Source organism: Ochotona princeps, chromosome 2, assembly GCF_030435755.1.
Source record: "Ochotona princeps isolate mOchPri1 chromosome 2, mOchPri1.hap1, whole genome shotgun sequence".
Lineage (NCBI taxonomy): Eukaryota > Metazoa > Chordata > Mammalia > Lagomorpha > Ochotonidae > Ochotona > Ochotona princeps.
This window is the reverse complement of record NC_080833.1, coordinates 51,520,892-51,539,170: the sequence shown is the minus strand read 5'-3', so window position 1 is coordinate 51,539,170 and position 18,279 is coordinate 51,520,892. Positions and strand designations below refer to the sequence as shown.

General features: G+C 45.1%; 1 protein-coding gene across 6 annotated transcripts in view; it reads right to left on the bottom strand.

Annotated features, from left to right (window-relative positions):
- ATG4C (autophagy related 4C cysteine peptidase) overlaps positions 1-9,598 on the bottom strand; it is an 81,980-nt gene extending 72,382 nt beyond the window's left edge. The window contains exons 1-2 of one of the 6 annotated variants that reach the window (XM_058657442.1): positions 9,258-9,598; positions 1,011-1,169 (exon numbers count right to left, since the gene is read on the bottom strand). The gene's annotated coding sequence lies outside the window, so the exon portion shown is untranslated. Of the gene's footprint in view, positions 1-1,010; positions 1,170-8,955; positions 9,094-9,257 lie in introns of those variants that run through there. The other 5 variants (XM_058657449.1, XM_058657438.1, XM_058657431.1 and 2 more) reach the window with 5 other exon arrangements.
- Between the last annotated feature and the right edge of the window lie 8,681 nt (positions 9,599-18,279).

The window sequence follows — 18,279 nt, the reverse complement described above, 5'->3', positions numbered from 1 at the left end:
TATACCAATTCAGAATTTCTGAAACAGGCTCCAGTGCTGTAGCGCAGAGGTTTAAACTACAGCCTGCATTCCATCCAGGCAACTATTCGAGTTGCGGTTACTCCCCTTCTGATCCAGGTTCCTGCTAACACATTTGGGAAAGCAGCAGAAAATGGCCCAAGTCCCTGGGTCCTGCAACCCACATGGGAGACCTGGAAGAAGCACCTGGCTCCTGACTGAAGCCTGGCCCAGCTCTGGCTGTTTTTGGACATTTGGAGAGTGAACCAGCAGATGGAAAGTCTCTATTTCTCCTTTTCTCTCTCTAACTCTTTCAAATAAATAAATCTTTTTAAATAATCATTTAAATTTTATTATGACATGATACAGTTCCATTGGTAAAAATAATTTTTATGTGCTTTTAACTAAATCAATGAATCAACTGAACTGTGAGGTCTGCTCTAATTTATTCTAACATTTTCTACCTGCTTGTACTTGCTATAACAAATATCAAACCCTTATCTGATCTTGAAGGTCTCTCAACACACTGGGGTATCACTCCAAATATCCTTGTCTTCTCTGTATCTCAGTTCTTTATCTACAGAGAAATCAATTATTGATCCATCTATATCCTCCTCTTTTTCCTACACTTCCCATCTTCTATCTTCATGCATTGAGCTGCTACTCAAAAACCAAGTACAAAACAAAACTGGCAAATACAAACAAAAGAATAATGATAATGCATGTGGATCAACACTTTTAGAGCTAATGGTTATGGAAGAGTAGATGACAACGAGAGATAACGATGGAAAAATTTGCAAAAGGAACAACACAATAAAGCAAGTATATTCATGTTCAGAAACTGCCTTTAAAAGAGGACTAAAAAGGTGAAACAAAACCACCAGTAAGATAGCTTTGTCCCAAAGCTACATTTTACAAACTTTCCTAGGTCTCCTTAGGATTCTCCAGTTACCTAGGCTGACACTGTTTCAAAGAACCCCACAGGTAACACAACATGTAGGCATTCTTCTTACCCTCACACAGGACTTCTCCAAAGGTCCTCACACATGGCGGTGGCACCAATCTGGGCACATCACAGGTTCACACACTGTGCAGTCCCTGCGGGACAAAAAGTCTAAATGACCTCACTGAAGGGAAGACCAACGAAACAATGTCTTAGGCCTGAAGATCATCTACAAGAACATAGTACTCACTATGATTGAATAAATAAATGTTAACCAGGTTAAAATTCTAGTAACTTATGTTTTATAATTATATTGGATTTTCATAGTTCCCAATTCATAACTCCCTCCCAAAGGCAGGTGACAGAACCTAGATTTTCTTTTCCCTAACGTGGCTCTTAGAAACACTCATCTGGGCCCGGCGGCATGGCCTAGCGGCTAAAGTCCTCGCCTTGAAAGCCCCGGGATCCCATATGGGCGCAGGTTCTAATCCCGGCAGCTCCACTTCCCATCCAGCTCCCTGCTTGTGGCCTGGGAAAGCAGTCGAGGACGGCCCAATGCATCGGGACACTGCACCCGCGTGGGAGACCCGGAAGAGGTTCCAGGTTCCCGGCTTCAGATCGGCGCGCACCGGCCCGTTGCAGCTCACTTGGGGAGTGAAACATCGGACAGAAGATCTTCCTCTCTGTCTCTCCTCCTCTGTGTATATCTGGCTGTAATAAAATGAATAAATCTTTTAAAAAAAAAAGAAAAAAGAAAAAAGAAACACTCATCTTCCACACCATTCTGTGACCAACCTTGTCCAGTGATAAATCAGACTTCATTTCAGAACAGGTCATGTTCTATAACCCAGAGGAAGAAATGCTACCCAAAGGAACCAAGAAGAATGTGAGCAGGTCTACTAGCGACCATGTGTAATAAATGTGACTGTTATAAATAACAGTGCATATGTAAACCCAGAAGGACAGGGTTCAGAAAGCTTCCACAGAGCTCAACACAGAGGTTCCTGGAAGGACATGTGGATACTCCAAACCCCCCTCCTTCACACCTCGCCACCTGGATTCTTTGTAATACCCTCGAACAAACCAGTACAAGTACTTCCGCAAGTTCTGTAAGCAACTCCAGAAAACTAAATGAACCTAATCAGGATTGGAAGACCTCCAATTAGAGCTGGCTAGACACAAGCTCAGGCAAAACATCATGGGGTTGTGACTGGCCTCTGAAGTCAGGGATCAAGAAGCAGTCTTGGACACTGGCCCTTAATCTGCGGGATCTACAAGAAGACAGTGTCTGCCTGGATTGAATCAGACAACAGCCACAGGTGTCTGCTGCTCCCCACTGTTCATGACTGGCAGGGGAAACAACACCCCACACCCCACCCACACACTTATTTTGAGGTCACAGACACACACTGTGTGAATTCTAGGGGTATGAAGACAGAGGAACAGAAAGTTGGTTTTTCTAACACAGACTCCCAAGGAGCACAAGGAAACCACAAGCCTTCATACTTTAAAGTATCAAACTTCCCAAGCAATGAAACATGCAGTCTACATGGAAGAAGCTACACATCAGGACAAATCATCTAATCAACAAAATATAACCAACTCCTACGAGAACTGAAGGATTGCCACAACCTCAGGATTTCAAGGCAACTTACAAAACATGTAGGAACAAATAAGTTTTAACAGTAATTCTTGGCCATTGTCTCATATAGTACATTCCAATAGTCTGTGAAATCCCCTAACCAATGGTGCACAGATGAAGAACGGCGGAGGGGGTGGGGGTGAAGGAAGCCCACTCCTGTCCCAAGGAATCTGATCTGCTCTTGGTTCAGATTCACTAACCAACAACTATTAATCTGGTTCAACTAGCCTCCCTACCTACAGTAAACAGAAGCCAAAAGCATCTATCAGTCTTCCACCCAACAATTCTAGAACAGGAGCTCACTAACGGGTGCTGCCCTAAGTTGAAAAACTGTTAAACATAAACATCTGATTATTTTTCAAATTTATTTTTCTTTCCCTAAAAGGTAGGAGAGGGAAAGACAGAGACAGAGAGAGAGTTTCACCTCCCAAATATTCATGCCACTCTGGGCTGGTCCAGGCTGAAGCCAAGATCCAGACTCCATGCAGGCCGCCCATGTGAGTTGCAGGAGCTCAAGAACTTGAGCCAACACCCGTTGCCTCCCCGGGTGCACGTAAGCAGAAAGCTGGACGGGAAGTAGGTAGGACTGACTCCAGGCACTCTGCAATAGGTTGCAGGCTTTGCAACCACTGCCCCACAATCCCCGCCACCTGACAATGTTTTAAACTGCTTATGCTCCACCAAAATAACTGTTCTAGACTATCCATATCAGCTACATTAATACCTGATACTTTTAACAACTATACTTGCTAAAAATTTATTTTATGGAGCCAAAACTGTCTCCTTATATTTACTAATACTAATTGGTTCTTGCTGTGCCTTCTGACTATTTGTTCATATTTCCCATTTCCCTTCCCCTACAATATTCTCCACATTATCACCCCCATTTCCTCCAACTAATCAAATGTCTGTAAGAGGTGTAAGAAGACCTCAGTCAGGGTACTGGTAAGAGATGACAGAACTAGCACCCAACAGTACACATATGAGTGCATCCATGCCCAGAGAGAAGAGACCATGTCTCGGAGCTTGAAGGCTGAAGTCAGGAGTACACTGCCTCCACGCACAGGGAATCCAAGTGCAGAAGGCTGTGGGGAATTCAGAACGACAAAAAAGTGATTTTGAAATTTGTAATCAGTAAGATGTAATATTTTCCAAGTCCCGTATCAGCAGTTAGTCTTCCCAGAAAAAATGTTTATCCTACTGAATCTAACAAAGTATTTGTGGCTTAAACATAAAGCATCAAAGTAGTTACTCCTACACAGCAGCAAAGACACCCAGAGCCATGACACTCTGTTCCTGCCCTCACATTCTAACAAGCAAAACGGACAGAACTATGCGCAAGGGTAAAATGATTACATCTCATCATACAGATCTAAAGCGTGGCAATACTAAGAGAAATGTTTTTTCTCTTTCTAATGAGAATATCCACATATGAATAATATCGCAGGGTAAAATACAATCATAGCTAATAGCCTCTAAATAAAAGGATAAGAACATACAAACAACAGAAACCTTTTCTGGAAATAAGTACAAGAAAACATCAAACATTACTTACAAATTAGTTAAGTATCACAAATGAATTAAAGTCCACAATTAAATCTATTGTTACAGACTGATGCTTGAATTGTGTCATCAGTCAAGTGATGAGCATTGTTTAAAATGCTCACAAACACAATTGTTTTGGCTGACAAATGGAACTACTTAATGTAACTTTTCTTGTCATCCCAAATTTAATATCAATTAGAGAAAAGAGCTACAAATTTAAATCCTTACACTTAGAATTACAAGTTCTTCAGCTAATGTAACAGTTACAGAATTCTGTACAACTATATATTAGGACGCCTTAATTATATTCATAATATTAGTTCTACAGATGACTTAGTGGAATCTTGTTAAAAAGCAGTTTAGTAAACATTTAACTTTATTTAAAACTGATATCATATTCAAAGGAAAAAATTCATACAGCTTTGAACACCTACTTACATTATACACTTTCAGTGGGATATATTCCAAAAATGTAAAACACAAAAATCTTTATTTGGTAGATGTATTACTAGAGACAGCATTGATCTATTAATTCCAAAACTACGTAATATGTTACAGGATGCATTAACTGAATACATAAGTGAGATAGTCAAGAACCAAAGGTCCCCCTTAGGGAAAAAGGGGTTACAAGTATGAACTGAAGAAGGGTAAACAAAATTCTGTACCACTGAATTTCACTTGAAAGCACCATATTAACTCATTCTCTTCAAAAAGTGTGTGTGTGTGCCCACTTAAAACATCGAGAAACAATGTTACTCCAGTAGCAATTACCCTATCCATGTCCAGATCTTGATTTCTAATTTGCAACATCAGGCTGTAGCATAACCACTCCCCTCTGAAGCCCCTACCAAGGCCCACGGTAGGGAGGGGCTCTCTCTCGGTGACACACTTCCGTTGCTCTTGCACTCTGACCCTAGGCCTCCCCAGTACCACTTGCTCTCTGGGTTTCTGTGGACACTCAAAGCACAGGTAGCCTCTGAGCATGGCTCACATATGTCTGTATTTCTCACCCTCTGTTCACTGCTTGGGAAGAAATACGAAACATGAAGTTGCAAATGCTAACATGTTTCATATTTCTAATTTGTGTGCTTTTCAAGAGTTACAGAAGAGGTAAAGCCTAGTAGCAAAAACATGTGGACAGAGAAGCCAGGAAAAGGTGAATGTTTGCAGCTTTGTAAGTTTGTCCCAGTTGTTCACTGTACATGTCTTAAGTTAATTTATATTACTGGGGAAACTGGAACATAGGCCGTCAGTTTAACAGATTGATTTCATGGTGCTGACCATTTGTTCTTCTCAGGGTTTCCATTCAGACTGGACTGCAGGAATGACTTTTCATTTGCTAATTTCCAGTGGGCCCTACCACTGACAAGCTTAGTTAATAAAGACTCCTTAATACATCCTAGAAAAAAAAAAGTTCAAATATCACTGTGGACATTTCTATATCCCACAGAAACAGCTTACAGGGACCACCACAGGCCAAATTTGAAATAACTTAATTACAAAAAAATGAAGATGAGACACTGCAATTTTGATTAAAGAATCTTGGATATGCAGGAGTGACACTAATATAAACGGAGTGAGGAGGAACAGTTCTTCTCTAAAGACAGCACTGGGAAATCACTCTTCAGCAACCAACAATGCAAACACTGAACAACAACAGCAACAAAAATGCTGTATTACAGAACATATGCAGGGATCTCAAAATATGTAAAAATAAATAAATCTTTCAAAAAGTATTGCCACAATAAAAACAAAATAGCAAACAAATGCATGTCATGCCCATCTCCCCCCCCCCCCACACACACACACACACACCAAGTCTGGACCTCTCTCAGTGAACTGCCTCACAAAAAAACCCAAGGGCAGCCAATGGCATCTTCTCCCGCATCCCCGATGTCTAGCTCATCAACCAGTTCCACTTGCTATTCTTCTCTGGAAACCATCTATTTCCACTGACCTATCTCCACCACTACCTTGTCCAGAATAGTGCCATTTCTCATCCGGGCTATCTCACCAATCTCCCAGTTAGCTTCTGCTCATCTCCACCCTCAGCCCCTTCATAAACAAGGCTTTTCCTCTGTATAAACAGCATTGAGTCCCTTTAAACACACGTATCATCGTTGTAGATTTAGATTTCCTTGGTTATTTGATTTATACCTGCCTCCCGTGTTATAGGGTCAGATGACTCACTGGCACACCAAGTGGCATAGGAGACAACACAGTTAATAAATGTTAAATGATTAAATGAATGTCCAAGATAACAAATTTATCAGCAGTCCAGAACAACAAAATGCCTAAAAAACCACTATGCATTATAAGCAATAACAGGTCACCAATTCTAGACCACACAATTTTACAATTTTTAAGTTTGAAATTGACATATTATCTTGCAATTGACAACCTTGGTCTATTTAATTGACAGCATTTTTTCTCAGAGTAATTGGTAAAATCGGTGCATCTTCGAATTTTAAGACAGAGTCGTGTTTGATGAAACAGCTGAATCTCCACTTCATGGGATCAAACAAGATCCACGCCCAGGTAAGCTGGCCTCGTTCCTCGCACAGCTACCACCTCTCCCCAACACGCAGTAACTCACACAGCCTACTACTGGTTCTGTTCCCAACAGCTCTCAAGTCCACTCCTGTCTCCAATTCACAACATAATCACTCTAGATCTACGTAACATCTTGCTATCTCATAACTGAGCTCTTGCCATTGATTCATTCAACAGTATCTTTTCAAATTCAACCAATGCTGTGCACCTTCAATGCGTAAGAAAACAAGATACAAGGCAGTCTACTTACCCGGCCCTCCCTCTCATCTCCCAAACTCATGGTTCATCTTGTATGTCGTTCTGAAATCACCTGTCACCCACCTCACACCCTTATCTCCTTATCTACCAAGTAAGCCCCAGGGTCAGCTTGATTTTCTTCCTGAAACCTTACTCTACCACCATAAAACACTAAAGGTCTTCTACACACTGGCCACATTTCCTGCTTTCTGAAGGCCTTCTGCTAGGGTACAAACTTGCCTTGTCTTCCTTGCTTGCTGCTGTTTCCTCACCCAGCACAGGGTCTCTGCTATATAACCGCTACTTGGCACGCCTTTGTTGAATTAATGTACAGATTCCAGAGATCAAAACAAGCCTTTACAGTAGGACGAGTCAAAAAGAAAAAGATCAAACAACTTGAAGACTCCGAGTTCCTGTTTGCTTACCAGCTGGATGTAATATTCAGTGGTTTGAGTAACCGTGATTAACTGAGCTCACGTGTTAAAAGGACCTAGCACCAGGCAGCAAGCGGATACTCCATTCAGTAAGTTACTGGCGATTTCTGTTAAATACCAGTTAAATATTCAAAAAAATACCAATCAATGAATAAAATCTCAAGAAAAATAGAGAAAGTGTAAATAATGTCTAGCTTCTCATCCTTTTCTCTAAAAAAGATTCTCCTAACTGAATTAATTCTGAAATACTTTACATATAGCGCCAAATCTTGGACACAGCTGAAAACACCTCAGATTAACTAGGAATAAAAGCAACTTAACAGAAGTATTTTGGGATTTTACTGATTAATAATCTTACTATTAGAATCTCTACAGAGCAGTAATAACAGATGAGACACTGCAAACTCATTGGCGGTACGTCGTTCCCTGAACACAGTACAAAACTCCTGGTTACAAAACTTTACTGAATACAGTCCAATGTGCTTCACCAGGGCTGTCAACACTTCATAATCAGCTACCACAGAGACAGTTGCATCCATTCTACAGAAAAGGAGCATAATCAAATGGTTTTTAAATGCCCGACTAAATTATGCAAGTCCGGATACTGGTCACTTTTTATCCTTCAAGTTTCAAAGTTTTATAGCAGATGAGCTGATAATTCAAAATAACATCAGATTATTGGTTAATGATAAACTCTGCTTTATTTTTATTTTATTTTATTTTTATTTATTTTTCTTTTCCAACTCAAAAAATGCAGACGTTAACTTCCAAAGCCTTCCCAGTCCCTGAGGGCTGGGGGGGACTTTCACTGACATACATGTAACAACAAATCACAAGCAAGCCGCAATCACTTCTTTGTGTCTCTCTGCTATTAACTGACACAAAATCATTACAAAAATTCAAACAATCCTTGTGGTTCAAGTAGAAAAAAAGGAAGGAAAAAAACGTATATGCAATTCAACTATAAAAAGCCCAGGTATCACCTAATGATCGGATATCCGTGAACCCCATAAGGGGAAAAAACCACACAAAATCAAAATGTGAGCAAAAAAAGTAAGAACCGCTGTCAGGCCGCGGTGACAAGTGAAATCCAGAATTCAAAGTCAGCCTAAGAAAAGACCGTTCTCTGCACGTCCAACCTCGAAGCCTTTAAATGTGGTCAGGGCAGGGAGGGCTGCGGGAAGCGTGAATGAAGTCAGTGAGGGGCGGCCGCACCTGTGTCACCCTTTGAAGCAGTAACCAAGACCGAAAGGAGGAAGGGGCTACGAAGACGATGATCAAGTTCTTGGAAATTTGATTGCCGTATTTTCCTTTTAGAAAGGCTCTGGGAGGAGACAGAGCTGACAGAACCACAGCAAGGGGATGGTGGGGGGGTGACCCAACAAGAGGCGACAGACAGCTCAGGGGACCTAAAGGTCGTGCCTGGGACACCTAAGAGCGGCTGCCCTAGGCGGAGCAACGGGCGGCGAGCAGTCCCAACACACCCTGCCCTGAGGGGACACCCGAGGGAGTCGGCAGAACCCTCGGATAACCGGGGAGCTGGCCCTCAGCTCACCCCAAGAATCCCTCCCTCACCCCAAGAATCCCGCCCCCCAGGGACCCACCACTCCAGCCCAACCTTCGCGTCCCCGTTGGCCTTGGCTCGACGCCTCCCCGTCGCAAGAAGGCCGGAGAAAGGAACCGACGCGCGGGAGCCGCCACCAGCCCGGGAAATGCGGAGCCGCGGATACACCGCAGCCCGCACCCGCCACCAGCAGCCTCGCACCTCACCGCCGCGGCCGCCGTAGCGCGAGCGCCGGCCGCAGCCACTTCCGGGGCACCGAGGCTGCGGGCAGGCGGCGGGGAAGCAGGCCTCCGTGCGGCGCTGCCCCCACCCGCCCCTCCGCCACAACGAGCCCTCACGCACCCGAGCGGCCGGCGCGGACACCGGACAAAGTGTCCATCGAGCAGCAGGTTTCTTTGATGAACAAGCCACTTTCCCGCGGCTTCAGAGCCTTTTGAATATCGGACTTCAACTACCAGCATGCCGTGCGCACTCGCTAGCATGCTTAGGTCCGAGGAACTACAAGATCCAGCAGGCACCGCCTGTCCATGCCTCCCTGTCCCTGACCCACAGACGCCTCCTGCCCAGCCGCAAGTTGGTAATAAAACACTAAGTCTTTCTGCAGGTATTCCAAGCCGAATTGGCAGGGGCCGCAGGCTGCGGAGTACTAGGAAGACAACAACAGGCTGCTTCTCCACATTCAGATTGTTTTCAAGGATTGAAACGGAGCGACAGTCTTTACAGACTTTATGAAGCAGAAAACTGTACTATCGCTTGTAAGGATTCTTAAAGAAAATTATAAATTATTGACAAATGTAATCCTTTCTTCATTTTGCGGGACCCCGGGTTTTTGTTCGAGCAGACTCCAAGACATGCTACTGAAGTGCACAGTCCATTATAGTAAAAGCTAGCAGTAAACAGTTCACGTTCTGTGTACCGCACTGAGCCACGTGGAAGTGAAGTATTCCAGAAGAAAGAGGTATTAAGGAGTTCAAAAATAAACTTCGTGTTTTCCGTTTTTAGTGTATGCGGTGATTAAATTATTTTTGGTATTTTTATTCCGGTAGCTAGAACAGTTCCTATTGATGTGGTGGGAGGCCAGTTAACCAATCAAGCAAAAAGTATGACAGGGTCATAAATGGAACATTCATTACTATGAGCAACTGAAAATTATGTCTTGTATAACTTGTATATAAGTAGCAGTTCCATATTTTGAAATACGGAAATTTTATGATTTTATATAAGGGGAGATAACATGTACTTAACAAGCCATCTGCTTGCCTTTTTGTAACTTCCATATGGACTTGAACTACAGGAATGAATGTGTATATATTATTCTTGGCACTGTGCATTAGCAGGCCACAAGAAACAGTGTTTGGATTCTTTTTTTAAAAAAACAAAGTTTTTTTTTTTTAAAGATTTACTTATTTTTATTGCAAAGTCAGATATACGGAGAGGAGGAGAGACAAAGAGAAAGATCTTCCATCCGATGATTCACTCCCCAAGTAACCACAATGGCCGGTGCTGTGCTGATCCGAAGCCACAAGCCAGGAACTTGCTCCAGGTCTCCCACACGGGTGCAGGGTGCCAAGGCTTTGGGCCATCCCCAACTGCTTTCCCAGGCCACAAGCAGGGAGCTGGATGGGAAGTGGAGCTACCGGGATTAGAACTGGCATCCATATGGGATCCCGGTGCGTTCAAGGTGAGGACTTCAGCCACTAGGTCACTGTACCAGACCCAGTGTTTGGATTCTTAAGGCTACTATATGATATAAAAAAAGAATCGCTGCGTGTATAACTGCACATCTTTATGGGTTGGGCCAAGGCTGTGAATAACCTTCCGTCTGCCGCTTCACACAGACATCACAGAGGGACAGTGTGTGCGGTAACACTGACATGATGCCACTGACAACTACCACACAAACTGCTTTTCGATTCCAATGTGCTAAGTTATACAGCACTAGCAAGTAAATATTTAAAATCTACAGTTATGGAGAACAGTCTGCTGCTTTCCATAGTAAAAAAGCAAACAATATGAATCCAGTGAGAAGGAACAATCCCTTTGGAATGAGTCAAAGACAAGGTTGACATACTGTATGAAGTTACCTGCTACTCTTAGATGTTTGTTAATTTTTTTAAAAAAGCACATAGTTACATTCACTTGTAAAAGATATTTTACTAGGAAGGCACATATACCAAGAGAAGGAGATAGAGAGAGAAATATCTTCCCTCCGCTAGTTCGCCCCCCAAGTGGCCGCAACAGCCAGGAATGTAGCTTGGATATACTGCAGCCCCTTCCTCTGCGTATTAACACTCACTCGATTTCATTCACACTTCCTGCAGCCCCGCCTGCGCTGACCACATCTAAAGCCAGAAGCCTGGAGCTTCGTCCGGGTCTCCCATACAGGTGCAGGATCCCAAGGTTTTGGCCATCCTCTACCTCTTTCCCAGACCACAAGCCGGGAGCTGGAAGGGAAGTGACACGCCTGGGATACGAACTGGCACCCGTAAAGGATCTCAGCACATGTAAGGCGAGGATTTAGCCACTAGGCTATCACTCCAGGCCATACATTCACTTATTAGTATCAGAGAATCCTTTCAAAGTATGCTAAATATTTAATTCATGCATTTTTAAAGCAGTTCCAATGATCAGTTGTGAATGTGAACAGCTCAATGGACATAGAAGAGAGTTTAAAGGAGTACCTAACTTATGAGCAGATGCTACATTTTGTGAAGAGATTCTTGGAGTGGTAATGCGCAACTGTATTTCTCTAAATTTGTCTGAGACTTCCTGATCAGCTGCGAGCTTCCCAAGAGGTCATCTCCATGCAACACACACCCTGACAATGGCGCTATGAACCGAGCACTCTGCCTCAGCTCCAGAAGCAGCTAGAAGCACAACTTTGGTAACTGAGAAGCATCCTAAGGAAAACGGGAATCAGAAGAGAGCTTTACCAGAATGGAAAGCGGAGAGTGGAATAGGTACACTGCCTCCAAGGAACACAGCAAGCGTTTGTTAATGGCAATGCTGTAATAGTTGAGCACGCTTTCTAAAAGGCAGGAGCTGAGTCTTAAACACGTTTCTCTCTGAACTTTTTGAAACCACATTTCAGCAGGTGGTTACGGAAGCTGCTAATGATATGGATGGAGACAACAGATGAGCTTTTCCAGTAACTGAGGCCTGTTCCACAAAATGCTAACCAAAATATTGGGGACTATACAGGTTTGGGTTGGGCATTGTTTAAAAGCTGATGGAGGGGCCTGGTGCGGTAGCCTAGCTGCTAAAGTCCTCACCTTGGACATGCTGGGATCCCATATGGGCTTTGGTTCTAATCCTGGCAGCCCCACTTCCCATCCAACTCCCTGCTTGTGGCCTGGGAAAGTGGTCAAGGATGATATAAACCCTTGGGACCTTGCACTCACATGAGAGACCCAGAAGAAGCTCCTGGCTCCTACACTTCGGTTCGGCTCAGCTCTGGTCATTGGGGCCTCTTGGGGAGTGAATCATTGGATGGAAGATCTTCCTCTCTGTCCTCCTCTCTATATATCTGACTTTCCAATACAAATAAATTAAAAAAAAAAAGCCTACAGGAGTGTGTTTTACAGAATGGAGCAAATTCAGCCGTCACGATTGCCCTTGTGTAAAGGATCTTGGTGTGCTGGGTAATGCCTGTTTTTCTTTTATTTTAATTTTTATAATGATTACATGGTTGATCAGGGTGGAAAGGATAGAGGTTTATGCAAAACTGGGTGAACTAATTGTTTCCAAATTTGACATTTCTTCTTGTTGTTCCTGAGGGGAAAGGGGAGACACAAAGGAGGAACCACTCACAACTCTCCGCACGTCCCAGCACCCAGGGAAGAGGAACCGCCACCTCATATCAACCCAGAGTCTCAGTGTGTACATATTCCGAGGGTTCTGTCCAAGTGGCTTGGATAGTTCTGAAGTGCTGTCGATTTCACCGATCCAAGGATGATGTCACCCTCCCAATGGCCATTGGCTCCATTCACCAAGATTCTTTGCTGTCATCGTTTGTTTGGGGTAGTTGTCCAAATAGTTCTGTCCTCCTTCTTCTGCTACAGCACCAAATGTGCTGCCATATTCTTTTACAACAGGGCCTGTGTCCACTGCTCCACCTTTTTCATTAATTAGGACATATTTTTGCAGGTGAGTCCAAGGACCCGGGCAAAGCATCCCAAGCATGATTGGATCTCCCACCCCTGGGGTTCATGAACCTGGCACCCCCCTAGTAGGTGGGCCCCCAGACCTGGGTCAGGCAACCCAAGCCCCACTGGATCCCCCACTCCTGGGGCTCATGAACCCAACACCCACCAAGTAGGCAGGCCCCAGGACCCAGGCCAGGAGACTGGGTAATGCCTCTTGACTGGATGCATTTGGCATGCTTTGCTTGGATGGAAAGGATTACTTACTGTGGAAAAGGAAACATTATGAGCAGACATGAAAACAAGATAGGGAAACTAGAAATAACCGGGGTCACTTTACTTTTGACATGTTGGAAGCACAGGGACCATATTCCTCAACACCGGTATTTACCTACCTATAGCCTATAATCAGATCAGGGAGAATGACAAGACCACTTGGTTGGCCTTGCCCAAGGGTGACTTGCCAGGAAGCTTTACAAAATTTTTTCAAGGCCCTTAGGAACCTTTTTACAAATTTTGTGGATGGAGTAGCTCTTCTACAAGAGAGACCCTATTGAGACAGCTTACTTACGAAAATGTCAACAAGTATTTCCCGAGGGCCATGGCATGCCTTAAAAGGAGTGGTACTTTAGTTGAAATGATACATACCTGTCAGGTTATGGGCAGCAACTCTTATCAGGGTCTGTTCCTGACCACTGCTGTGAGTGAACGAACACAAAGGCGTTTTAACTGTGGACAAACAGGCCACATCTGTGCACAGTGTACAGCTCTAGCAAAAGGACCTCCGGCTGCACACCCAACTCCTGCTGTTCCTAAGCCTCTGGTCATGCTTCTGTCGGGCCTGGATCTGTCGGCTTAATAATAAGGGAAATCTCTGGGCCAATCTGTGTAGATCTGTACTCCATAAGGATGGGTCCTGAGACTATGGCACAGGGAAACAGGAGACGGGCCTTCGCAGCCCCATCAGCAGCAGGGGCTTGCATCCCACCTCCACCCCAGGGTTCTCCGGTGTGTCTTGCCTCCACCCCACAGTAGATACTCTCCTATGAGGCAGCTCAAGAAGCACCAGCCTCAGTTTGAGGAGCGCAGTGGGAGTAAACGCAGGTGATACCTCTTGGAGTGTGTGGTCCATCACATCCAGGGACACTGAGTCTCATGGGAAAGAGCAGTTGTGTATTGCAAGGACTTTCTGTATTCACAGGAGCTATCAATTCAGATTGTACAGGAAAAAATTAAGACCCTAGCAAAAGCAATTCAGCTACATTTTCCATGAAATAAAATAGCACAAGCTGTCATTCTTCCAATACAATTATCGCAGAAAACACAATGTATGTGTGTACATATAGGCAATGAAGGTTTGATAGTTCTCATGCTTATTGGACCCAACAAACAACCAAGGAAAAGCTAGCTATGTGCCATAAAACTCTGGGATAGGAGCCAGTGCAGTGGTTAGTGGATTAATCCTCTACCTATGGCACCACCATCCCATATGGGTACCAGTTTGAGCTCCAGCTATTCCTTTTCTGATACAGCTAATTGCCAGGGAAAGTAACATAGAGTGATGTAAGACCTTGGGCCTCTGCATCCACATTGGAGAGCCAAAAGAAGCTCCTGCTTCTGGCTTCAGGCTGGCCCTGCTCTGGCTATTGCTGCTATTTGGGGAGAGAACCAGCAGTGTGAGAGCTCTCTTGTCCTGTCCCAAACCCATCCTCTCTCTGTAACTCTGCAGTAAGTACTCAGGGATAGCAATTTGAAGTCAGTCTTGATTCATAAGCTGATATCAGTATAATTGCATAAGATTAATGTCCTCATCAGTGGCTGCTTATTAAAGCAAACGAAGGGCTTAGGAGGAGTGGGGAGGATAGACTTCACTGGGAGATGGTTATGAAAGTGCCAGGGTCCTACAATGACAAGATCCTGATGGGACCACAGGACATTTTGAACCCTGTGTAGTACAGGGTATGATTCTATAAATATGTGGAGAAAATATGTTTTATCCAATCGACAAGTTCAAATAGTAAAAAAGATATTGAGATGTCAAGTTAAATGGACTATAAGCAATGACAAGGCTAAAGAAAATCCAGACAAGACACGGAACAACTTATTCAGCAAAAACCCAATTTTTTTTAAAGGTTTAGAATATTAACACTTTTAAGAAAGGTCATTTTCCTCTGGCAGAACACAGTCCCTGCAGGTAAGCTCAAGAAGCATGATAGGAAACAGCCCAGAATAGGCCATGGAAAGTTTCTCACTGGCACACATTCGGCATGGGTCAGGAGCAGACCAGGCTGAACCAGTTCATGTCATCCACTGGCAAATCCGAACACCAGAACAGAGTGTGGGTTGAGCCGGGTTTGGTCACGACAAAACCAGTACACATTATGGAATGCCAGGATGAGGTTGCCTGTACTGGATTTGACTGCAGCATCCAACCAGCACAGATCCAGGAAGGGAGGGGCAGAGCCGGCAGGGGGATTAAGGGGCTGGTCGTCGCCAGACAGCTACTCCCTCTGGGCTGGGATGGGGACATACCAGACTAAGCAAGGCGGCAACACCTGTGCGCTGCATGTGGACTAGATCAGGGAAAAGCCAGGCTGGGCTGATTATTCCTGCGGGTACAAGCATAAATTAGAGTGGGTAGGGGATGTTTGGGCTTAGCTGCAGCATCAGCTGGCAGAAGCTGGCACTGGGGGCTAATTCTGTCAAGTCAAATCACAGAACCACCTAAAGAGTGCATAAACCGGGACTAAGAGAGACCTGGGAGGGAAAAAGTGGGTTCCCCCCTCTTGGGTCACTAGTCCCGCAGGAGGGCATGAAAACTAGGACGGGGGCTGGGGTGGCTAGACAGAGAGGCACTCAACAACATCCTTGAGGGCTGGATGGTTGAGATGGTTAGATGGAACTAAGCATTAATACCCATTGACAAGTACAAGAGCCAAATGGGATGGGGGACAGACTGGTCTACTGCTACACATACTGGCAAACCAGGGTAGGGGGCGGGCCTGGTGGGGGTTATTGAGGGTTGCCCCGACTAGGCTGCAGCTCCCACTGCTTGATGTAAGGGCCGAGTATGTGCTGGGCAGAACCAGACTGGACTGCAACACCCATTGGCTCCAGTGCAACTCGGGACTGAAAACAGAACCAACCCAGCAATTGCAACCACCAGCTGATCGGGGTGATGGACTGTGCCGCGCCCTGTGCTTGCTAGAACATACAAGAATCTGGTCTGGGAATACCTCAAAGTTTCTTTGGAGATCTCCCCAATCGAACTGCTGGACTCAGAACTCTAACCAAGAAAAGACAGAAGACAGAACAGATCAATCAGTCATCTCAGCTATATGTTGGCAGCGAAATACGGGGCAAACGGAGACTTTATGATGGGCCATATCAATCAGTGGACGACCTCATCGAGCGAAACTGGCAGCGATTCATAACTGGAGAACTATTAAAACCACTTGAGCAAATATCTCAGAGCATGCCCCACATCCGGGACTTGGGGTGGGCGGGAAACCGGGTGGGGCTTCTCCCTCAATATTCCTCTTTATCTCAGATACATGATGGAAACAATATGGACATAATAGTATTACCCACTTCCCTATACCCCCTGAACCTTTTTTTTAACCGTAATTAACCATGTAAAGATTGTCAACAACAACACAATAAAATAAATTAAAAGAAAAAAAAGGTCATTGATCAGTCTCCTCACCCACATGATGTTCCTACTGGTTAAAAATCATATGACCCGGTCCGGCGCAGTAGCCTATTGGTTAAAGTCCTCACCTTGAACGCCCTGGGATCCTATATGGGCACCAGTTCTAATCCCAGCTGCCCCACTTCCCACCCAGCTCCCTGCTTGTGGCCTGGGAAAGCAGTCGAGAATGGCCCAAAGCCTTGGGATCCTGCACCCACGTGGGAGACCTGGAGAAAGTTCCTGGTTCCTAGCTTCAGACTGACGCAGCACCGGCTGTTGTGGTCACTTGGGGAGTGAATCATCAGACAGAAGATCTTCCTCTCTGTATATCTGACTTGGTAATGAAAATAAAACAAATAGTTAAAATACGGCTGAAAAAAAAAATCAGATGACCTGTTGTGGGCTGAGGAGCTGGTTTACATTCCTTTAGCTGAGCACTCAGGAATCCGGCCTATGGCAGTGGCACCTGGCCTTTGCAGACTCATTGGCGTCCTATTGTCCTGTTAATGGGCTTGGGGGGAAGAGGATATAATATGGTAATAAAGAGGCTTAGGAGAGACGGCTCCCAGCACTTCTAACACCATCATGGTCTCCGTGTGTCGGTGCTTTTCGCTCAGACATTCGCCGTGCCTACTATGCCGGCTCAGCTAGCCGCGACAATGGCCCACATGCTTATGACTATCCATACCACATGCCAGCGCATATGCAAACTATGGCTGGGGGCCTTTCCAGCAGGGCTAGATCCCAGTACCTGACAGTGCATGTCGAATCAGGGGATGGGTCACATCAGACTGGGCCATGACAGCAACCAGCACACAAGAGAACTGATGGCTACCCAGGGCACTGGAGGTGAGGGGTTGGATCTGTTCCAGACCAGGCAAGTCTCCCAGGCTTCAGTCCGGAACAGAAGGGGCCACAGGAGCCAGTTAAGTCACTGGCCTGGTGGGATTCCAGCCGACCAATGGCACACCTGAACGGACATTCCTTACATAATTGGGGCATAGACAGCTCCTTTGCCAGCCCACGTGTCTAGAGGAGTATAAAACTCCCAGACACGCATCTCAGCTGCTCTTTTAGCCTCCATCTTCCTTCTGCTCTGCACGAAGGGGGCCCAGGAGCGGATTTCCCAATAAAGCTTCTGTTACAACTATGGGCAACTTGCTGATATTTTTCCACCAGCGGGCAGGCAATCAGTGGTAATCATCTAATAAGACCCAGATCCAGGGTTGGATTCTGTTGCTGACAAGTGGGCCCAACCTTAAGGAACTACAAGTCCTGCTGTTTAGCTTGAAATTTGAGATGGTGATGGGCTCAACTAAGTATGACCACTTAACTCCCCGATGCTCACCGGTGCTGGGGCTGGAGCAAGTGGGACAGGCCCAAGGCTGCAGCACCTGCATGAGCACCCTAAAACAGGGTGTGGAGAGGCCCGGGCTGTACCAACTCATACAAAGGCCGGAATGGATGGGGCAGGCCATGCCATGTAAGGGCTAAGCACCTGCAACCGTGCCTGAGTTCTGGGTCTGGGAGT